The sequence below is a fragment of the Mobula birostris genome, chromosome 2 (assembly GCF_030028105.1).
Source record: "Mobula birostris isolate sMobBir1 chromosome 2, sMobBir1.hap1, whole genome shotgun sequence".
NCBI classification, from domain to species: domain Eukaryota; kingdom Metazoa; phylum Chordata; class Chondrichthyes; order Myliobatiformes; family Myliobatidae; genus Mobula; species Mobula birostris.
This window is the reverse complement of record NC_092371.1, coordinates 106,987,531-107,009,027: the sequence shown is the minus strand read 5'-3', so window position 1 is coordinate 107,009,027 and position 21,497 is coordinate 106,987,531. Positions and strand designations below refer to the sequence as shown.

General features: G+C 43.2%; 1 pseudogene; it reads right to left on the bottom strand.

Moving 5' to 3' along the window:
- Nucleotides 1-4,214: 4,214 nt before the first annotated feature.
- LOC140210831 (uncharacterized) overlaps nt 4,215-21,497 on the bottom strand; it is a 48,817-nt pseudogene continuing 31,534 nt past the window's right edge.

The window sequence follows — 21,497 nt, the reverse complement described above, 5'->3', positions numbered from 1 at the left end:
TCCTTCTGAAGCTGCGCTCTCTGGTCCTAGATGGCCCCACAATGGGAAACATCCTCACCACATCCATTCTGTCTAAGCCTTTTAATATTTGATAGGTTTCAATGATCTCTTACACCCCCCCCCCACCCCAATTCTTCTAAACTCCACTGAGTACAGGCCAAGACTCATTTGATGGTAGTCCTAGGCTAATCATTTAATTCCTGATTCAATCCCATGAGTCTCTTCTAGAACCTCTCTAATACCAGAATCCCTTTCCTAATGCAGACTCAATAAGAATCAGGTTAAATACCACTGGCATATGCCGTGAAATTTATTATATCTGCTGCAGCAGTGCAATGTAATAGAAAATAAGAAAAAAAACTAAATTGCTGTAGTAGAGACATAGAAACAGAGAAAACCTATAGCACAATACAGGACCTTTGTTCATAAAGCTGTGCCGAACTTGTACCTACCTCAGAACTACCTAGGCCCTCTATTTTTCTAAGCTCCATGTAGCCATCCAGGAGTCTTTTAAGAGACCCTATCGTTTCCGCCTCCACCACTGCCGCCAGCAGCCCATTCGACGCACTCACCACTCTGCGTAAAAATTTACCCCTAACATCTCCTCTGTACCTACTTTGAAGCACCCTAAAACTATGCCCTCTCGTGCTAGCCATCTCAGCCCTGGGGGGAAGCCTGTGACTATTCACATGATCAATATCTCTCAATATCTTGTACACCTCTATCAGGTCATCTCTCATCCTCCATCGCTCCAAGGAGAAAAGGCCGAGTTCACTCAACCTATTCTCATAAGGCATGCTCCCCAATCCAGGCAACGTTCTTGTAAAGCTCCTCTGCACCCTTTCTATGGTTTCAATGTCCAGTGAGGTGATCAGAATTGAGCACAGTACTCCAAGTGGGGTCTGACCAGGGTCCTATATAGCTGCAACATTACCTCTCGGCTCCAAAACTCAATCCCACGATTGATGAAGGACTTCTTAACCAGAGTCAACCTGCACAGCAGCTTTGAGTATCCTATGGACTCGGACCTCAAGATCCCTCTGATCCTCCACACTGCCAAGATTAATACTATATTCTGCCATCATATTTGACCCACCAAAATGAACCACCTCACACTTATCTGGGTTGAACTCCATCTGCCACTTGCCAGTCCAGTTTTGCATCCTATCAATGTCCCATTGTAACCTTTGACAGTATGTATATTAATTCGTTAAATTAAATAAGTAATGCAAAAACAGAAATAAAAAAAGTAGTGAGGTAATGGTCATGGGGTTCAATGTCTATTCAGAAATCGGATGGGAGAGGGGAAGAAACTGTTCCTGAATCATCGAGTGTATGTTTTCAGGCTTCTGTACCTCCTTCCTGATGGTAACAATGAGAAGAGGTCATGTCCTGGGTGATGGGGTCCTTAATGATGGATGCCGCATTTTTGAGGCAATGCCTCCTTGAAGATGTCGTGGATAGTCCCCATGATGGAGCTGACTAACTTTACAACTCTCTCAAGCTTACTTCAGTCCTGTGCGGTAGCCCTCTCATAGCAGATGGTAATGCAGCCAGTTAGAATGCACTCCATGGTACATCTGTAGAAATTTGCAAGTGTTTTAGGTGACATACCAAATCTCTGCAAAATCATAATGAAATACAGTATAGCCGCTGTCTTGCCTTCTTTACAGCTGCATCAATATATTGGGACCAGGTTAGATCCTCAGAGATATTGACACCCAGGAACTTGAAATTGCTCACTCTCTTCACTTCAGATTCCTCTATAAGGACTGGTTTGTGTTCCCTCGTCTTACCCTTCCAGAAGTCCACAATCAGCTCTTTGGTCTTCCTGACATTAAGTGCAAGGTTGTCAACTAGCTGGTATATCTTGCACCTGTACACCCTCTCGTCACCCCCTGAGATTCTGCTAATAGTGGCTGTATCATCAGCAAATTTATAGGTGGCATTTGAGCTCTGCCTAGCCGCACAATCATGGCTGTAGAGGGAGCAGAGCAGTGGGCTGAGAACACATCCCGAGGGTGCACCAGTGTTGAATGTCAATGAGGTGGAGATGTTATTTCCAATCTGCACAGATAGTGGTTTTCTGGTTAAGAAGTTGAGGATCCAGTTGCAGAGGGAGGTACAGAGGCCCAGGTTCTGGAGCTTATTGATCAGGACTGTGGGAATGTTGGTGTTAAACACTGAGCTACAGTCAAAGAATGGCACCCTGACATGGGTATTTGTATTGTCCATTGAACAGCCAATTAATGGTTCTCCATTCCGCTTTCAGACTTTAGTGGACAGTGGCGTGTTCTAACAACTCAGCAGTGGTGAAAATTACCCATAACGTTGAAAAGAGCAGGGAATGAAGAGGTTAATTACCAATGTTGTTCATCCTTGTCCCAGAGATCTGAGGGACAAAGAACATGTCAAACATAACTGCAGTCGGCTCGTCATCTTCATCAGTCTGCAGAAAGTCATGCAGGATGTTCAAAGGAAACCTCTTCACCCACAGAGTGGTGACTGTTTGGAACCTATCAGCATAGGGAGAGTGAGAGGTGAACAGCAGGAAAGGATTAAAGGAATTGTTGTGGAACAAAAACACAGGCTGATTTGTCTCCCTACTGTACACTAGAATCGACAGTTGTAGATTCACTAGGTACCTGTGAGAGAGTTTAAAATAAAACTGATTTATATGTTGCAGATCCAGAATTTAAAATCCAGTTCCATTAAAGATGAACAGCAGCAGGTGAAAATCCTCCTCTGCCCAGTGACGCGATGTGGCCAATAGGTGGGATGACTGAGGAAATCCCTTCCCACAATCTGAACAGGTGAACGGCTTCCCCCCAGTGAGAATTAATCTGTGTGACAGTAGGTGAGATGACCCAGTGAATCCCTTCCCACAATCTGAGCAGATGAATAGCGTCTCCCCAGTGTGAACTGACTGGTGTGTTTGTAGGTGGGATGACAGAGAGAATCACTTCCCAGGCACTGAACAGGTGAACAGCCCCTCCCCAGTGTGAACAACCTGATGTACCTTCAGTTGAGATGACTGAGTGAATCTCTTCCCACACGAGCAACAGGTGAACTGCTTCTTTCCTGCGTGCATTCGCTGGGGTGCCAGTAGTTCAGATAAACAAGTAAATCCATTCCCACAGTCTGTGCAGGTGAATGGCCTCTCCCCAGTGTCAACTAACTGGTGTACAAGCAGGTCATATGACCAAGTGAATCCCTTCCCACAGGCTGAGAAGGTGGGATGAGTGAGTGAATCCTTTCCCACAGTTTCTCAATCAATTCATCAAATCAGATGTCAGACGTAGTGAATCCCTTGCGCCATCAATGCAGTTGAAAACCTAATCTCAAGTGAACAAATGCCGGTGTGCACACCGGTTCCAGTGAATTTCACTGAGTTACAACGGAAAACTTCATTTCAGACACAAGGCACGCTTCCAGCTGAGATTAAAATATTTCTTCATCTCCAAGGATCAACAACAGATCAAAGGAAATATCTGGTCACTACTTAAATCTCAGTACACCAATCTTTTGCCATTTCTAAACTGTAAAAAGATTTACAAAAGGCATCAGTGGGTGAAGGATACGATTTCAGATTAGATAACTTTAGTATCTATGCTGTTCTGAGAACACTGTTACAGTGAAGTTCAACCAAAGTTAGAGGATCAACTCATTATCTAACTGGGCACAGAGCGGGCATCAAGACAGACCATCCAATGCTCTGGCTGTTTTTCTGTCTGTATCAGAATGGGCCATTTCTCCCTGAATTCAACCTGTGGCTTGACTCAGCTTCTCTCTCTCTCCATTAGTATTGTTTCAAGTTCTGGTCATGTCCCACAGCACTAAAAAGAACACATGATATTACAAGGCTGACGTGGACACTTTCTAATTAGTCTGACCCCCCCCCTCAGGTGATTGACAGTGGTGAACTCGTCATCTTCTACAGTCTGCAGAAAGTTATACAGGAAATTCAAATGACACCTCTTCGCATGCAGAGTGGTGACTGGATCCCAATGCCACGGGGAGAGCAAGGGGTGAAGAGCAGGGATAGATTTAAAAGGACTTTTGTGGAACAGAAACACTAGCAGGTCCAGCTGGTCTCCATACTGAACACTGGCTGTGTTGCAAGTTCACTGGGAATCTGAGACAGATTTAAAATAAGCTAATTTATTAGTCAAGATCCAGAATTTAAAATCTAGTCCCAGTGAAGGTGAATATTATCAGAAGAAACTCCTCCCATGCCCAGTGACCAGTTGGTAGGATGTGGCCAGTAGGTGGGGTAACTGGGGTAACTGAGGAAATCTCTTCTCACAATCTGAGCAGGTGAACAGCCTCTTCCCTGTGTGAACTGACTGGTGTGTTTGTAGCTGGGATGACAGAGTGAATCACTTCCCTGACACTGAACAGGTGAATAGACTTTCCCCAGTGTGAACTTGCCAATGTTGCTTCAGATCAGACAATCGAGTGAATCCCTTCCCACAGTCTGAGCAGTTGAATGGCCTCTCCCCAGTATAAACTGACTGGTGTGCCAGTAGGTCAGATGACTGAATGAATCCCTTCCCACAGTCTGAGCAGATGTATGGCCTCTCTCCTGTGTGAACTTGCTGGTGTATCTGTAGGTGGGATGAATTAGTAAATCCCTTCTCACAGTCTAAGCAGGTGAATGGCCTCTTCCCTGTGTGAACACTGATTTACCTTCAGATGGAATGACCAAGTGAATGCCTTCCCACAGTCAGAGCAGGTGAGTGGCCTCCCTCCCATGTGAATTCACTGCTATAGGTTCAGTTTAGATGACTGAGTGAATACCGTCCCACAGTCTGAGCAGGTGAATGGCCTCTCCCCAGTGTGAACTCGCTGATGAACCTTCAGTTGAGATGATCAAGTGAATCCCTTTCCGCGGTCTGAGTGAGTGAATCCTTTCCCACAGATCTCCATCAATTCAGAAAGTCACAAGTCAGACTAAGTGAATGTCTCATGCAATTAAAACAGTTGAGGAATTTATCTCGCATGAACAAATGCTGGTGTCCTCAGCATCCTGGTTTCCAGCTGATTTCACTGAGTTACAACAGAAACTTCACTTCAGACACAAGGCATGTTTCCAGCTGGGATGAGATCATTCTTCATCTCCAAGGATCAACAGCTGATCTCTTGATGGAAATATCTGGTTACTGCTTAAATATCTGGACAGAGACAACAAAACTGTGTTTGAGATTCCTGTACACAAACTCTGAGCTAGTTCTAACCTGTAAAAAGATTTACAAAACACAAAGGGTAAAGGTCAGCATTTTAGATGAGATCATTTCTGTCTCCATGCTGAGCTCTGACATCACAGCGTTATGGTGAAGTACAACCCAAGTTGGAGGAACACCTCCTTATCTTTGAACTGGGCACGGATCAGGCATCCGGACTGACCATCAAATTCTCTGACCGTTTTTCTCTTTGTATCAGAATGGGCCATCTCTGCCTGTCTGCAGTCTGTGACTTGGCTCAGTTTGTCTCTCTCCATTAGTATTATTTTAAGTTCTGGTCATGTCCCACAGCACTACAAAGAGCATATAGCTGTTCCTAGAGACTTACTAATTACTCTGACCCCTCTGCATCAGGTGAATGACGGTGGTAAATTCAACAAGGGCATTGCCAATCAATATGAAGGGGAGGGCAGTGTGGCACCTTTGTGATTGGAAAGCTGCCAGTCACTTGTTACCCAGGTAAAGGGAGTTTGATATCAAACCAATGCACACCAAATGCTGGAAGAACTCAGCAGGCCAGGCAACATCTGTGGAAAAGAGTAAACAGTCAACATTTCAGGCAGAGATCCTTCTTCAGAACTGAGAGAGAGTGCGGGAGATGCCGGAATTAAATGGTGGAGGGAGGGGAAAGTGGCTGGCAGGAAGGTGGCAGGTGAAGCCAAGTGGGTGGGAAAGGAGAGCTAAGAATCTGGTAGGAGAGGAGAGTGGTCAATAGGAGAAAGGGAAAGAGGAGAGCACCCAATCAGAGGTAATAGGCAGGTGAGAAGAAGTAAAATATCAGAGTGGGAATAGAGAAGGGGGGGGGGTGGGAGGGAAATTCTGTTCACCAGAATAAATAAATATTCATACCACCACATTGGAGGATATCCAGACGAAATATAAGATGTTGCTCCTCCAGCCTAAGGGTGGCCTCATTTTGGCACAAGAGGCCATGGATTGACACATCGGAATGGGAATGCAAATGTTTGGCGACCAGGATATCCCGCTTGTGGCAGACGGTGTGGTGGTGCTCAACAAGTGGTCCCGCAGTTTACGACGGGTCTCATCAACGTAGAAGAGCCTGCGGCGAGATTTTGTTGCTTTTGCCTTCTCATCAATAGGCGATGCCGGCAGCACACTTACTTGAGCACCCGTGACACACGTATAGCAGGAAGCACGCCCTGCAAAGGTGTCTGTGATGAACACTGGACGACCCCAGGCAGTGGTGAGGATGCTGTGATTTGGGGAAGTTATCTACATCTGTCATAGTCGTAAACCCTCCGCTCACTGGTTCTCACACAAACCACTTACATTCACGGATGAGACGTGATACTCACACCCAAACCTTTCAAGGTTACTCGCTTGGTGGGGTGCTATAAATAAAGCCCACACTATAGATAATGTAATTTTAAAATTAGAACATCGTGTTAATGCAACTATAGAAGAATTCCCTATTATGAATCAGGAAATGCTAAATCTTGGAATAGTTGCTTTGCAAAACAGGATGGCCCTGAATTATGCTTAGCAAAAGAAAGTGAGGTTTGTACACTATTTGGGAAAGAATGTTGCACTTATATACTAGATATTTCAAAAATATGACTTGTGTATTGGGACACATGACAAATCAGAGATGAAATTCTCTAGGAGCTTCAATCTTATAGTTCAAACAAAGCATTTCTTTTCAACAAAGAACAATTGTTTCATTCCATAACATACCTCCATTATCTGCATAATCTCTAGTTCCTGATTTTCTTTGATTTGTCTTTAGAAGCTGTATTTTGTTTTTCTCTATTCTCAAATCATCCCTGCCAGAAACACAACAACCTGCAGTCTTAAGACACACACAGATTTTTAAGCCTCCTTTCAGAGAAATTTAAAATAAAGCTCAATACCACATTTCAAGTGGCAAATCTTCTATTTTAGCATGAGATCATGGAGAGTCCACATGTCTGGAACTTTGAGGTACAACGAATCAGCTTGTGTCCATCTTAGTAATAGACATGTGAGAAAAACCAGCACCCGCCACCCCTTAGATGTCAAAGATTTGACAATTCATGATTTGTGGCATCTCTGCCCTGCTTATCTACACAGCTGTATTAGTGCTTAGCCCCATAATCTTAGTCATGTAGATTTGAAACTTAATTAAAAGAAAATACAGGATTTACACAAGGCCGTTTTAGCAACACACAGATCTTTTAACCCTATCTTCAAAGTTCCTCGGTTTTTGATCGTAAGATCAGCTCTATAGATTGGTGTCTCCAAAAGGGGTCTGATCCCTGGGGTAGTGGTTGAATTTTTAAACATTCTTGTTCCTCATAACTATCATCTTCCTCACTTTTCTCCACATTTGGGACCTCGCATAAAGTAAAGCAACAGTTTCTTTTGTCTTTGACTGGGAAGGGGTACATGTCAGATGAATAGACAGTTGGAAGATGCAGTGAATAACTAATGCCAAGCAACTCAGGGCAATAAGTCCATAAAAGGGGGGTTGTAACCAGGCATGTGCGTTTTGGAATTTGCAGCCACTCTTGCACCTGCGCATTTGTTCGGTGCGTCACTGGCACTGAATTTTGAATCGCGGAGTTACTGCGTAAACAATGTGCCATTAAAAGTGTCTCAGGGTTATTCCAGAATGAGGAGTATAACTGGTCTAAATGTGACATTCTGCAAGCTTTATGAATTGGACTCCAGAAACTCCTTGAGTGAAATAGTATAGGATTTAGATTAGTCTTGTTTTCCACATGCTGTGAGAGGATGTTAAGGGGAGAATGTGGTGCAGTGGCGAATTTTGAATCGCACAGTTTCTGCGTAAACAATGTGTCTTTAAAAGTGTCTGCAAGCACCGGTTCCACGCCACATGTCTCAAAAACAGTCAATGTTTTTTTGTGGGACACTCAGCAGCTACTTTACCGCAGCAAACCCCTACAAACAATACAATCAATATCCAACCACTTACAATGCAAATATAAACCACAAGAGATTCTGCAGTTGCTGGAAACGACAAGCAACACACACAAAGTGTTGACGAACTCTGCAGAAGAATAAACAGAGTAGGCATAGTGAAGAGACTGCTAATTCCTCTCCGTAGATGCTGCCTGAACACTTTCTCCAGCATTTTGCAAAAATAAACAACTTGTTTTTCAGTCAGTTTTCAAATGTTTCTGATCTTTCATTTGTAGGCACATCCTCCTGATTTGATTCGCTCCCCCCCCCCCCCATTACACTCTAGCCTCCACCACGTTTCAGAGCTCCCAAAGCTTGGCCTGTCCTGGCTTCTTTTTGGATTCTCAACTTCCTGCAGCAAACATTTACCTACTGTTCTGCTCAGCCTTTAGAGAGCGGTGTATTGCAACAACCCAGCTGCGTGAGGCACAGCCCTTCAAAATCTGTGAAAACAACCCAAAACTTTCAAAAGAGCAGGAAAGAAAGTTTAACCAGTCGTGACATTCTCTGTTTGCCCAGAGCCCTGAGGAATGAGGAATATATGAGACAAATTCACAGTGAACCCATCTTCTATTGCGGTCTGCAGAAAGTCATAGAGGAGATTCAGTGGAAACCCCTTCACACACAGAGTGCTGACCTGTTACAACACAGCAGCAGGGATACATTTAAAAGCACTGATGTGGAATAGGGGCACAGGCAAAGACCAGCTGGGCTGAATGGCCTCCCTACACTACACTGGCTGTGTGGCAAAGACTCTAAGCAGCTGAGACACAGGATCTGAAATAGGACTGATATATTTATCACAGATCCACAACATTAAACACCAGTCCAACACAAGACTAACATCAACAGAACAAATCCCTCTAGTGTACGGTGACCATGGGTCAGTCCTGGCTGTGATGGGCCGCCACAACCGCAGCATCTCACAATAACAACCAGTTGAGGACTTACAATCTGATTCAGTTACCATGCTGGTTAAAAATTTAACATACAGCTTTGTTGAACTTACTTCCTGATGTGAAGTTGCTGTTGTTTCTGCAAGTGGGATGACTGACTCACTCACTCACTCAGGACAGAAATGTGCCCTCTACTTATTGCAAACTTGCCGGATCCTCACAAGGAGAGTTAACTGAATTAAAATCTTTCTCACACTCACAACAGCCATAGCTGCTTTCCTGCGTGAACTGGCTGGTGTTTCAGTAGCTTAGGTAACTGCGATGTGAAGTAAATGCAATGACTACTCCAACCCTTCCAGCATGAATGGCGTCCTCTCCGGTTCTGCCAACTGCTGATCCCATTAAGAGAAACACTATTCCTTTCACATCAGGATGTACTGTTGTAACCAAATGCCCTACCATGGCAGGGGTTAGCTTAGAACCCTCTGGCAGGTTATTACTATCTTTACCATCATACAAGCCCATAACTAAAGTTCACTCATGTCAGGACATAGTCCCATTCTCTACTGTACACCACTCAACCCAGGACTGTAAATTCCACTCAAGGAGAGAAGCATACCATATCTTAACCACCACTACCACCTGAACCCATAATGAGGGATTGCCCCCAGGGGAATCGTGTGGCATCCTCTGAGTGCTATTAACTGTGTTTGGGGATGACCGTCCTTCCAGGATTCCTAACTCTGTTAGACAGGCTCACTCCAATACCCACCTCATCCCATATCCTCACCAACCATGTGGCCAGAGGTTCACACAACTTCTGCCACTACCTGTTCCCCAATCCTTTCAGTTCCTTTGTAGAAAGCTCTCCAGCCTCTGCTGTCTTAGAGAGACGAGTACAGTTCCTCACTTGTCCTTGTTCCCCCTCGTGTTAGAGAGATCCCATGCCAGGTATGGGATACTGGAGTGGCCTATGCTGGTTTGTGGTAATGGGGAGGAGGTGCTTAATTGAAACACTGCTCTTCTTCCATTTCTACATCCTCACTAACAGGACAGAAATCTCCATTCCACAGCCACGTGTTGGAGTCAGTTCTGTGTATTGTCAAGGCTTGGACCTTAGCAGGATCTGGTTGGCAGCTGCTTCTAATGTCTGCACCATCATTAGTTGGGAAGCTATCTCTGTGCCCTTAGTTTCTAGATCCCTGGCCTGGGTCTGTGCAGTACTGTTGCAGCACTTCCACTTCATTCTTTAATCTTGTTATCTCCTGCTCCCTCTGTACAATCATCCCATGTTGGTGCCGTAAGAAGGCCACCAGCAGCCGAAAAGCATCCCTTTGCACCCCAACCCCCACCACCACCATCTGGGAAGGCAAACATGGTCAGCAATGTGATGTCCCATCTTCTCCCCATGAGAGTCCAAGCTGTTTGACCAATCCACTGGCTTGTCATGATCTGCCAGGAGATAGGAGAGACTACCGAACCCAGCACTATCATCACTCTATCCCAGGACTCAGGACACCCTGCAGGTGGAACTCTTATGCTTACACTTAACCCTGAACATTATGAACTCCGGTTATACTTACTGAACCCTGCTCACAGCGCCAAATGTTGTACAGAAGCAGTTTTGTGGGTTTGGTAAGAGAAAGGGCAGACACTGATTATTCACAACAGCAACTGTTTACTCACAAGCAAGCAATGAAACACTACTCGCGTGTAAGTCGGACAAGCACTCATACAAGTCACTCAAACCCTTGTTACTACAACACTAAACATTCAATACACTTGTTAAATGTGTCCTGGGGATTCTGTTTCAGCTTCTCTTTGAAACCCATTGAATTCCAGGCCCTGAGAATCTTCACTGGAGATTAGATGGTAAAATTCTTGAATTGTGAGAGGGATTGGCTACATTATCTGACCTGATGAGACAACAGAGAATTCAGAGCAAGGAAAAATCATTCACCTCTTCTGAGCGTGTGAAGGGGTTCAGTTGTTCATCTGGACTGCAGACACACCAGCAAGTTCACAGAGGGGAAAGGTCATTCATCTGTCTGTGTGTGGGAAGGAATATATTCACTCTTCCAACCTGCAGAAACCCCAGTGAATTCACACTGTGGACAGGCTATTCCTTTGCTAGGTGTGTAGGATGGGGTAAACACAATCATTCAGTCTAAAGATACATCAGGGAGTTCACAGCACAGAGACAGTACACCTGTTCTGACTATAGTATCATGTGATCAGCAACAATGAATATAGAAATGAGTCATGTTTTATAAACAAATAAACATTTATTAATCTCTGCTCAATATTAGTAAAAAGGATAAACAAACGAAAACCTTAACTGGAAGTAAACTGCTATGCGGCCATTTAACAAACCGCCAAACTCAGTACTAGTTCTCAAAGCGGTAAATGTGAAAACAGTTCTTAAAGTGGTAAATTCGAACATAGTTCTTAGAACTGTAAATTCGAAAGTCCAAGAGATTTATACAGTCAATTCGGAGAGACTTCTCTGGAGAAGTGTTTCTTCATAGATGCGACTTTCCGGCTGGTTCTTCTAAAGGATTCACGATGGAGGAGATAAACAGTTTAAAAGGAACTTTTTAGCAAACCCTGCACGAACTTCCTTGCTCTTTTGGCAGGAGTTATATCCGATGCAGGTCACTACTTCCTGACTGAAGACTCGATAAGGTCGATCCTTTACTAAACTGCCAAATGACACCAACTTTTCTTAATCCTTCAGGTGCCGTACTTCAATAAAGTCTTCACTCTCCAATACTACTGAAAACGTACATCAACAAATCTGGCAGCTATTGGTGAAACTGCCAGCCCAACACTACTGTACCTTACAATTGACAGTAAGACTCCGTTTTTTTAAAAATATAATTTTTATTGAGTTTTCGAAGTGATTACATAGAAAGATAATGTCTACCCTTCTCCCCGATATATACCCCTACCTGAAAAAAAAGGAAAAAAAAAGAAAAAGAGAGAAGAAAGAAGAACTGCCTGGATATTGGAAGGTTTCCACATGCTCCATGGGATTCAAGATAAATTTGTATATTTATTTATTACCTTCCCCAAGGGACCAACATCTTTATCATCGGAGCAACTAAATATGCCATCCTATCTTTTGTAAATAAGGGCACCAAATATTCAAAAATGTATCATATTTATCTCTTGAATTATAAGTAATTTTTTTCGAGTGGAATACAACTAGACATTTTATTGTTCCAACAATTCATACTTAAATACGAATCTGATTTCCAAGTAACTGCTATAGCCTTCTCGGCTACTGCCAATGCAATTTTTATGAATTCTTTCTGATATTTATTCAGTTTAAGTTTCAGTTTTATCCCTTCAATATCACCTAATAGAAATAATACAGGGTTATGTGGAAGTTGAGTTCTAATAATTTGTTCCAATAAGACTCTTAAATTTATCCCAAAAGGTTGAATTTTAGAACAAGACCAAGTAGAATGTAAGAAAGTACCAATTTCTTGATTACATCGAAAGCATTGATCAGATAAGTTTGAATTTAATCTATTTATTTTTTGCGGTGTAATATATAATTGGTGTAAAAAATTATATTGTACTAATCTAAGTCGAACGTTTATTGTATTTGTCATTCTGTCGAGACATAGTCTTGACAAATTTGTTTCATCAATATTCAGATCCGTTTCCCATTTTTGTTTTGACTTGTGGAATCCTTGTTTAATTGTCTGTTTTTGAATCAAATTATACATACAAGAAATAAAACACTGGGTGAAGAAGTGGTGTCACTGACAACTTGCACTCATTCTTCCTTCAAACTTTATTTACCCATCTTGCGTCCAAGGGCAACAGTCCAGCCCCTCTCACCAAACTGCTCTGAAACTTCTGCTCAGAATTGTCAATTATATATGAATATTGATCAATTGAAAACTTGTGCAACCCCACTCCCCATCTCAGGGCCACTCCCTTCTTCCTGGTCTCTGCGTCACCTCTCTCACCATCTCTTTGGCTCATTCCACACTCATCTCCCTTGTCCCTTCTCCAAGTCATTAACGTTCCTCTCCCCTGCATCTCTGGGATGCCCCCCCTCAGATCCCCCACTTCTCGACTGCCCCCTATTTCCCCCATATCTGTCATCTATTTAACCCCTCCCCCCTTCACTAGGTCATTCCCTTTCACCCTCCCCTGTCTATTGGAGGGCTCATTCCCATGATTAATCCGGGTCATCACCTCTAGGTCACCCTTTTCCCCTCAATTCCACAACTTCCAGCACAGGTCATAACTATCCCCCTTTTTAATCCCCACTTATCCCAATGTCTCTGGGTCATTCCTTGCCTATCCCCCCCCAATCTATTTCAGAGAAGCCCCAACCCCCCTCACCAACTGTTATGGTCTCCCAATTCACCACATCCCCTTACGGTCACACTTTTCCCTCACTCATGCAGTTTCTTGGTTATCCCACCCACTTGCCTTTGGATCTCAACTTTCTACCCATTCCCCTCCCCCTTCTCTGTGTTGGCCCATTTTCCCTTCTCTGTGTCTTTGGGTCACCTCTTCCCACGTCCCCTTGTCTCTGGGACCTGGACTCCTCATATGTCCTCCCCTTTCCCCATCCACAATTTATTTTACAAATTAAAATATTCATTCCTATTTTACATTATAAAACTTGTGCTTTGATTCATTCATTGCCCATCTCCAATGGGATGAGTAGGTAAGTCCTAAAATGCTGCAGTGCTTTTTGTGAAGGATATCCCACAATGTGTTAAGGTAGGGAGTTCCAGAATTGAGATTTAGTAAAGATGGGTGGATGGCAAAATACTTCAAAGACAAAATCATCAGCAACTTGAATGAGAGCCAGTCGGCACTAGCTATGGTGGCAGAGATCATGTCTTCAGGAGATGATGTTGATTAGCCTCAGCAAATAACAAGTTGGTTTTGTAGATAAGTCACGATGTAGGTTCAGTGTTCCAGTGGCCATTCTGTTTTGTTTTGGAAGCTGTTGATTTTCTTGTGTATTGTTAGATGTACACTTTTACAGGCAAGTGGAGACAAATTGATTGGATTCCCGGCGTTGTCATGTAGGTGGTGGAATGCCAGGCAGTGAATCACTCAATGCAGGGTACCCAGCCTCCGACCTGCTCTTGTGTTAATTGCATAAACGTGTCTCTGGTCAATGCAAAGCGCGGGGGGATGAGGCCTCCTTTGCCTACCAATTTGTAGGCGAATGCACAGTCATTTGAAAATAAGATTGACAAGATCAGGGCAAGGCTACCGTATCAGAGGCAGATGAGGCAGACCTCAAGTGTTTGTGGCATTGAGACTTGGTAAATGGCGAATACTCCAGACGCAGCTATCCGTCCAGAAGGATTTATGATTTTTTAGAATGGATCGAACCTTGAATTCTGGTAAGGAAAGAGGTGGCAGCATATGCATTTTAGTCAATTCTTGTTGGTTTTATGTCCACTTCTTGTTCCCCTGACTTAGAACAACTGATTAAATGTAGCCCATTGCATTTGCCTCGGGAGTTCTCATCTGTGATTGTGACTGCAGTTTAAATACCACCCGCAGCCTGTTATAAGCAAGCATGTGCGAAAATGTGCGATGCTGTCTGTAAACACGGAACAGCCTGGCACATTTCAAATTATAGTTGGTGACTTTAGCCAGGTGTATCTGAAGAAAGCCCTGCCCAATTATCACCAGCACGGAACCTGTTGCACCAGAGGTCCCACACACTAGATCACCGCTGCACTATGATAAGGAATGCCTATTGTTCCTTACCGCGACCACATTTTGGCAAGTCAGATCATTTGTTTGTACTCCTACTTTCTGCATACAGCGCCTAAAGAGTAAGGCTGCAGAGATCAAAACAACCAAGAGGTCACAGGAGGTGGAAGAACAGGATTGCCTTGAGTCAGTGGACTAGGCCGTGTTCAAGAACACATCTGAGGGCCTGAATGACTACATCAGGGTCATAACAGACTTAATTAATACAGCTGTGGATGAGTGTGTCCCCATGAAATTGTTCAGTGTTTACCCAGTGGCACTTAAATCCACTGTGATGAAGTAGTTTGAGAGGCTGGTGTTGAAGCATATCAGCTCCTGTCTGAATGCTGACTTGGATCCACTTCAATTCGCCCATTGAAGGAACAATTCCACAGCAAATGCTATCTTGCTGGCTCTTCACATAACCCTGCTACATCTGCACAGCAAAGATACATACACCAGGATGCTCTTTATCAATTACAGCTTGGCATTTAACACCATCATCCACCCAAAACTAATCAGTAAACTTCAAGACCTGGACCTCAGTACCGATTTATGCAATTGGATCCTGTATTTCCTCACTTGTACAACCCCATTCAGCTCAGATTGGCAAAAACATCTTCTTCACAATCTCCATCAGCACAGGATCACTGCAGGGATGTGTACTTAGCCCCTGCTCTACTCACTTTACACTTATGTCTGTGTGGCTAAGTACAGCTCCAACACCATATACAAATTGCTAACAACAAGTGTTGTGGGTTGTATCAAAGGAGCAGATGAATCAGCATACAGAAGGAGACTGAAAACTTGGCTGAGTGGTATAATAACAACAACCTCTACTCAATGCCAGTAAGACCAAGGAACTGATTGTAGACTTGAAGAGTGGGAAACCATACATTCATCAGCCAGTAATCATTGGAGGATCAGAGGTGGAGAGGGTCAGTAACTCTTAATTCCTGGGTGTCACTATCTCAGAAGACCTGCCCTGGACTCATCATATAAATATTATTGCAAAAAAAAGCACAACAGCGCCTCTGCTTCCTTAGGAGACTGAGGAGGCTCGGCAAGTCATCAAAAACCTTGGCAAGCTTCTTTAGATGCGTGCTGACTGGCAGCATTATGGCCTGGAATGGAAACACCAATGCCTTTGAGTGGAAAATCCTATAAAAGGTAATGGATTCCGCCCAGTACATCATGGATGAAATCCTCCCAACCACTGAGCGAATCTACATGAGATGCTGCCATAGAAAAGTAGCTTCCATCATCAAAGATCCCCATCACCCAGGCTATGCTCTTTTCTCACTGCTGCCATCAGGTAGAAGGTACAAGAGCCTCAATACTCCCACCACCAGGTTCAAGAACAGTTACTACCCCTCAACTAACAGGCTCCTGAACAAAAGGGGATAATTACACTCATTTAAGGAAACAGTTTGATTGTAATTTCATTGTGGTTATATTGCTACTTATTTATACCTGCATTTGCAGTTTGTTTAGTTACTGTTCCATAGATTTGCTCATTATGCCCGCAGAAAAAGAATCTCAGTGTCGCATTGGTGATATGGATGTACTTTGATAAAAAAAATATTATTTTGAACTTTGTACCTGTGTTGCCGCATTCAGCAAATTACATCCCTGTACTCTCAGATCCCACTGATCTACCACGCACCCCAGTGCCCTACCATTCATTGGTAAGACCTACTCCGGTTGGTCCCACCATAGAAACCATAGAAACTACAGCACAGAAACAGGCCTTTTGGCCCTTCTTCGCTGTGCTGAACCATTTTCTGCCCAGTCCCACTGACCTGCACACGGACCATATCCCTCCATACACCTCCCATCCATGTATCTGTCCAATTTATTCTTAAATGTTAAAAAAGAACCTGCATTTACCACCTCATCTGGCAGCTCATTCCATACTCCCACCACTCTCTGTGTGAAGAAGCCCCCACTAATGTTCCCTTTAAACTTTTCCCCCCTCACCCTTAACCCATGTCCTCTGGTTTTTTTCTCCCCTTGCCTCAGTGCAAAAAGCCTGCTTGCATTCACTCTATCTATACCCATCATAATTTTATATACCTCTATCAAATCTCCCCTCATTCTTCTACACTCCAGGGAATAAAGTCCTAACCTATTCAACCTTTCTCTGTAACTGAGTTTCTCAAGTCCCGGCAACATCCTTGTAAACCCTCTCTGTACTCTTTCAACCTTATTTATATCCTTCCTGTAATTTGGTGACCAAAACTGAACACAATACTCCAGATCTGGCCTCACCAATGCCTTATACAATCTCATCATAACATTCCAGCTCTTATACTCAATATTTTGATTAATAAAGGCCAATGTACCAAAAGCTCTCTTTACGACCCTATCTACCTGTGACGCCACTTTTAGGGAATTTTGTATCTGTATTCCCAGATCCCTCTGTTCTACTGCACTCCTCAGTGCCTTACCATTAACCCTGTATGTTCTACCTTGGTTTGTCCTTCCAACGTGCAATACCTCACACTTGTCTGTATTAAACTCCATCTGCCATTTTTCAGCCCATTTTTCCAGCTGGTCCAAGTCCCTCTGCAGGCTCTGAAAACCTTCCTCACTGTCTACCACACCTCCAATCTTTGTATCATCGGCAAATTTGCTGATCCAATTTACCACATTATCATCCAGATCATTGATATAGATGACAAATAACAATGGACCCAGCACTGATCCCTGTGGCACACAACTAGTCACAGGCCTCCACTCAGAGAAGCAATTCTCTACTACCACTCTTTGGCTTCTTCTATTGAGCCAATATCTAATCCAATTTACCACCTCTCCATGTATACCTAGCGACTGAATTTTCCGAACTAACCTCCCATGCGGGACCTTGTCAAAGGCCTTACTGAAGTCCATGTAGACAATATCCACTGCCTTCCCTTCATCCACTTTCCTGGTAACCGCCTCGAAAAACTCCAATAGATTGGTCAAACATGACCTACCACGCACAAAGCCATGTTGACTCTCCCTAATAAGTCCCTGTCTATCCAAATGCTTGTAGATTCTGTCTCTTAGTACTCCCTTCAATAACTTACCTACTACCGACGTTAAACTTACCGGCCTATAATTTCCCAGATTACTTTTTGATCCTTTTTTAAACAACGGAACAATATGAGCCACTCTCCAATCTTCCGGCACCTCACCTGTAGACAGCGACATTTTAAATATTTCTGCCAGGGCCCCCGCGATTTCAACACTAGTCTCCTTCAAGGTCTCAGGAAATACCCTGTCAGGTCCCGGGGATTTATCCACTTTAATTTTCCTCAAGACAGCAAGCACCTCCTCTTTATGCCAGTTTCCTTAGTAAATATAGACGCAAAAAACCTATTTAAGATCTCCCCCATTTTCTTTGGTTCCGCACATAGCCGATCACTCTGATCTTCAAGAGGACCAATTTTATCCCTTACAATCCTTTTGCTCTTAATATACCTGTAAAAGCTCTTTGGATTATCCTTCACTTTGACTGCCAAGGCAACCTCATGTCTTCTTTTAGTCCTCCTGATTTCTTTCTTAAGTATTTTCTTGCACTTCTTATACTCCTCAAGCACCTTATTTACTCCGTTTCCTATACATGTCATACAACTCCCTCTTCTTCTTTATCAGAGTTGCAATATCCCTTGAGAACCAAGGTTTCTTATTCCTATTCACTTTGCTTTTAATCCTGACAGGAACATACAAACTCTGCACTCTCAAAATTTCTCCTTTGAAGGCTTCCCACCTACCGATCACATCTTTGCAGAGAACAACCTGTCCCAATCCACGCTTTTTAGATCCTTTCTCATTTCTTCAAATTTGGCCTTCTTCCAGTTCAGAATCTCAACCCTAGGACCAGATCTGTCCTTGTCCATGATCAAGTTGAAACTAATGGTGTTATGATCACTGGAACCAAAGTGCTCCCCTACACAGACTTCTGTCACTTGTCCTAACTCGTTTCCTAACAGGAGATCCAATATTGCATCCCCTCTACACCCTCCTGAATACATGTTACAAACTCTAAACCATCTAGACCCCTAACAGTATGGGACTCCCAATCAATATATGGAAAATTAAAATCCCCTCCCACCACAACTTTATGTTTCCTGCAGTTGCCTGCTATCTCTCTGCAGATGTGGTCTTCCAAGTCTCGTTGACTATTGGGTGGTCTGTAATACAATCCCACTAATGTGGCCATACCTTTCCTGTTTCTCAGCTCCACCCTTAAGGACTCAGTAGATAAGCCCTCTAATCTGTCCTGCCTGAGCACTGCTGTAATACTTTCCCTAACAAGCAATGCTACTCCCCCACCTTTCATTCCTCTGCCTCGATCACATCTGAAACATCGGAACCCTGGAATATTAAGCTGCCAGTCCTGCCCCTCCTGTAGTCAAGTTTCACTAATTGCTATAACATCATAATTCCACGTGTCAATCCACGCCCTCAACTCATCCGCCTTCCCCGCAATACTCCTAGCATTGAAATATATACACCTCTGAAGATTTTTACCACCACTCACAACCTTTCTATCAGCGGATTTGCTTGAACTTTTAACATCATTTAATTTCACCCCAGCCACACTGTCAGCTCTGGCACTCTGGTTCCCATCCCCCTGCAAACCTAGTTTAAAGCCTCCCCAATAGCACTAACAAACCTCCCTGAAAGGATATTGGTCCTCCTGTAGTTCAAGTGTAACCCGTCTCTCTTGTACAGGTCCCACCTGCCCCAGAAGAGGTCCCAATGATCCTGAAATCTGAAACCCTGCCCCCTACACCAGTTCCTCAGCCACTTGTTCATCCTCCAGAGCATCCTATTCCTACCCTCACTGGCACATAGCACAGGTAGCAATTCTGAGATTACCACCCTCGAGGTCCTGCTTTTCAAATTCCTACCAAGTTCTCTATACTCACTCTCCAGGACCTCCTCACTCTTCCTTGCTATGTCATTGGTACTGATGTGCACCACGACATCTGGCTGATCACCCTCCCACTTCAGAATGTCATGCAGGCGATCAGAGACATCCTTGACCCTGGCACCCAGGAGACAACAAACCATCCTGGATTCTCTGTCACGACCTCCTATCTGTACCTCTAACTATCGAGTCCCCTATCACTACCGCTCTGCTCTTTTTCCACCCTCCCTTCTGCACTGCAGAGCCAGACTCAGTGCCAGAGATCCGGCTACTGCAGCTTGTCCCAGTTAAGTCATCCCCCCCAACAGTATCCAATGTGGTATACTTGTTGTTGAGGGGAATGGCCACCTCGCACTTGTCTGCATTAAATTCCATCTGCAACTTTTTAGACAATTGTTCCAGCGGTCCAGATCCCCCTGCAAACCATGATAGTCTTCCTCACTGTCATTCAGATCATTGATATAGATGAGAAGCAACAACAGACACAGCATCAATTCCTGCAGCACTCCACTAGTCAGAGAGGCAACCATCTACTAACACTCATTGGCTTCACCCCTACAAACCCAATGTCAAATCCAATTTACGACCTTATCTTGAATGCCTTGCGACTGAATGCGATGCAGACAACATCCACTGCCTTGCCTTCATCAACTTTCTGGGTAACTTCCTCAAAAAAATTATAAGATTGGTTTGACCTGACCTCCAATGTCACATTCAAAAGATCAATGATATTCAAGGACTGGTGAACTGTCATGCAGAGAAGAACTGCTGAGCTATTGTATTTGAGACTGCTGAACACAAATCCTTAGCCTTTTCTACACAGAGGTTTTAAAAAGGGAACAATGTACGAAGAACACAATTTCAGATGAGATATTTTTAGTCTCCAAGGTGACTTCCATCTTTCCTGTAGGTAGCTGACCAAAACTGCATGATACTCCAAATTAGGCCTCACCAACATCTTGTACAACTTCAACGTAACATCACATCTCCAGTACTCAATACTTTGATTTATGTTATATGACCAAGGATAAATTATCTCATATTTATTGGGATATATCTCCCTACTGTGATAGGTGTAACAATGGAGAAGCTTCACTTATTCATATGTTTTGGACATGTCCAAGTCTTGGAAAATATTGGAAGGAAGTATTCCAAACTTTTTCTGTACTCCTTAAAGTAAATTTTAAGCCTAATCCTTTGACTGCCCTATTTGGTATTGTTGGAAGGAAGAATATCATTTTGAAGACATCTGGCTTTTATCTCTGTTATGGCTGGAAGGGCACTTTTGTCTAAATGGAAGGATGCTGTTCCGCCTAATCATGCTCAGTGGTTACGGGATGTTATGGCATGCATAAGTTTAGAAAAGATTCGTTGTTCAATTTCTGAATCTAACCAAGATTTTCAATATTTGTGGGGGCTGTTTTTAACTTATTTTCATAATCTTTGACTTCCTGTTAAAGTATAGAAGTTGGTTAATAGTATATTTTATTAATCTGATAAGTTTCTTTTTTCTTTTTTTTCCCAAATAGCTTCAACTTTGGTAGTGGGTGTAGATTTTTTTAATAAAATTGTTTATATTCTAATATACAAATTAATGTAATCCATATGAATATAGAGTAAGGAGTTTGTTAATGTGACTCAATATACTGTATCTGGTATTATTATATTTTGTCTTATGTTTTATAATATGTATTCTCCTGAACTCTGTATTCTTCTATATAGAAATCAATAAAAAAATTGAAATAGAATACTTTGATTTATGAAGAT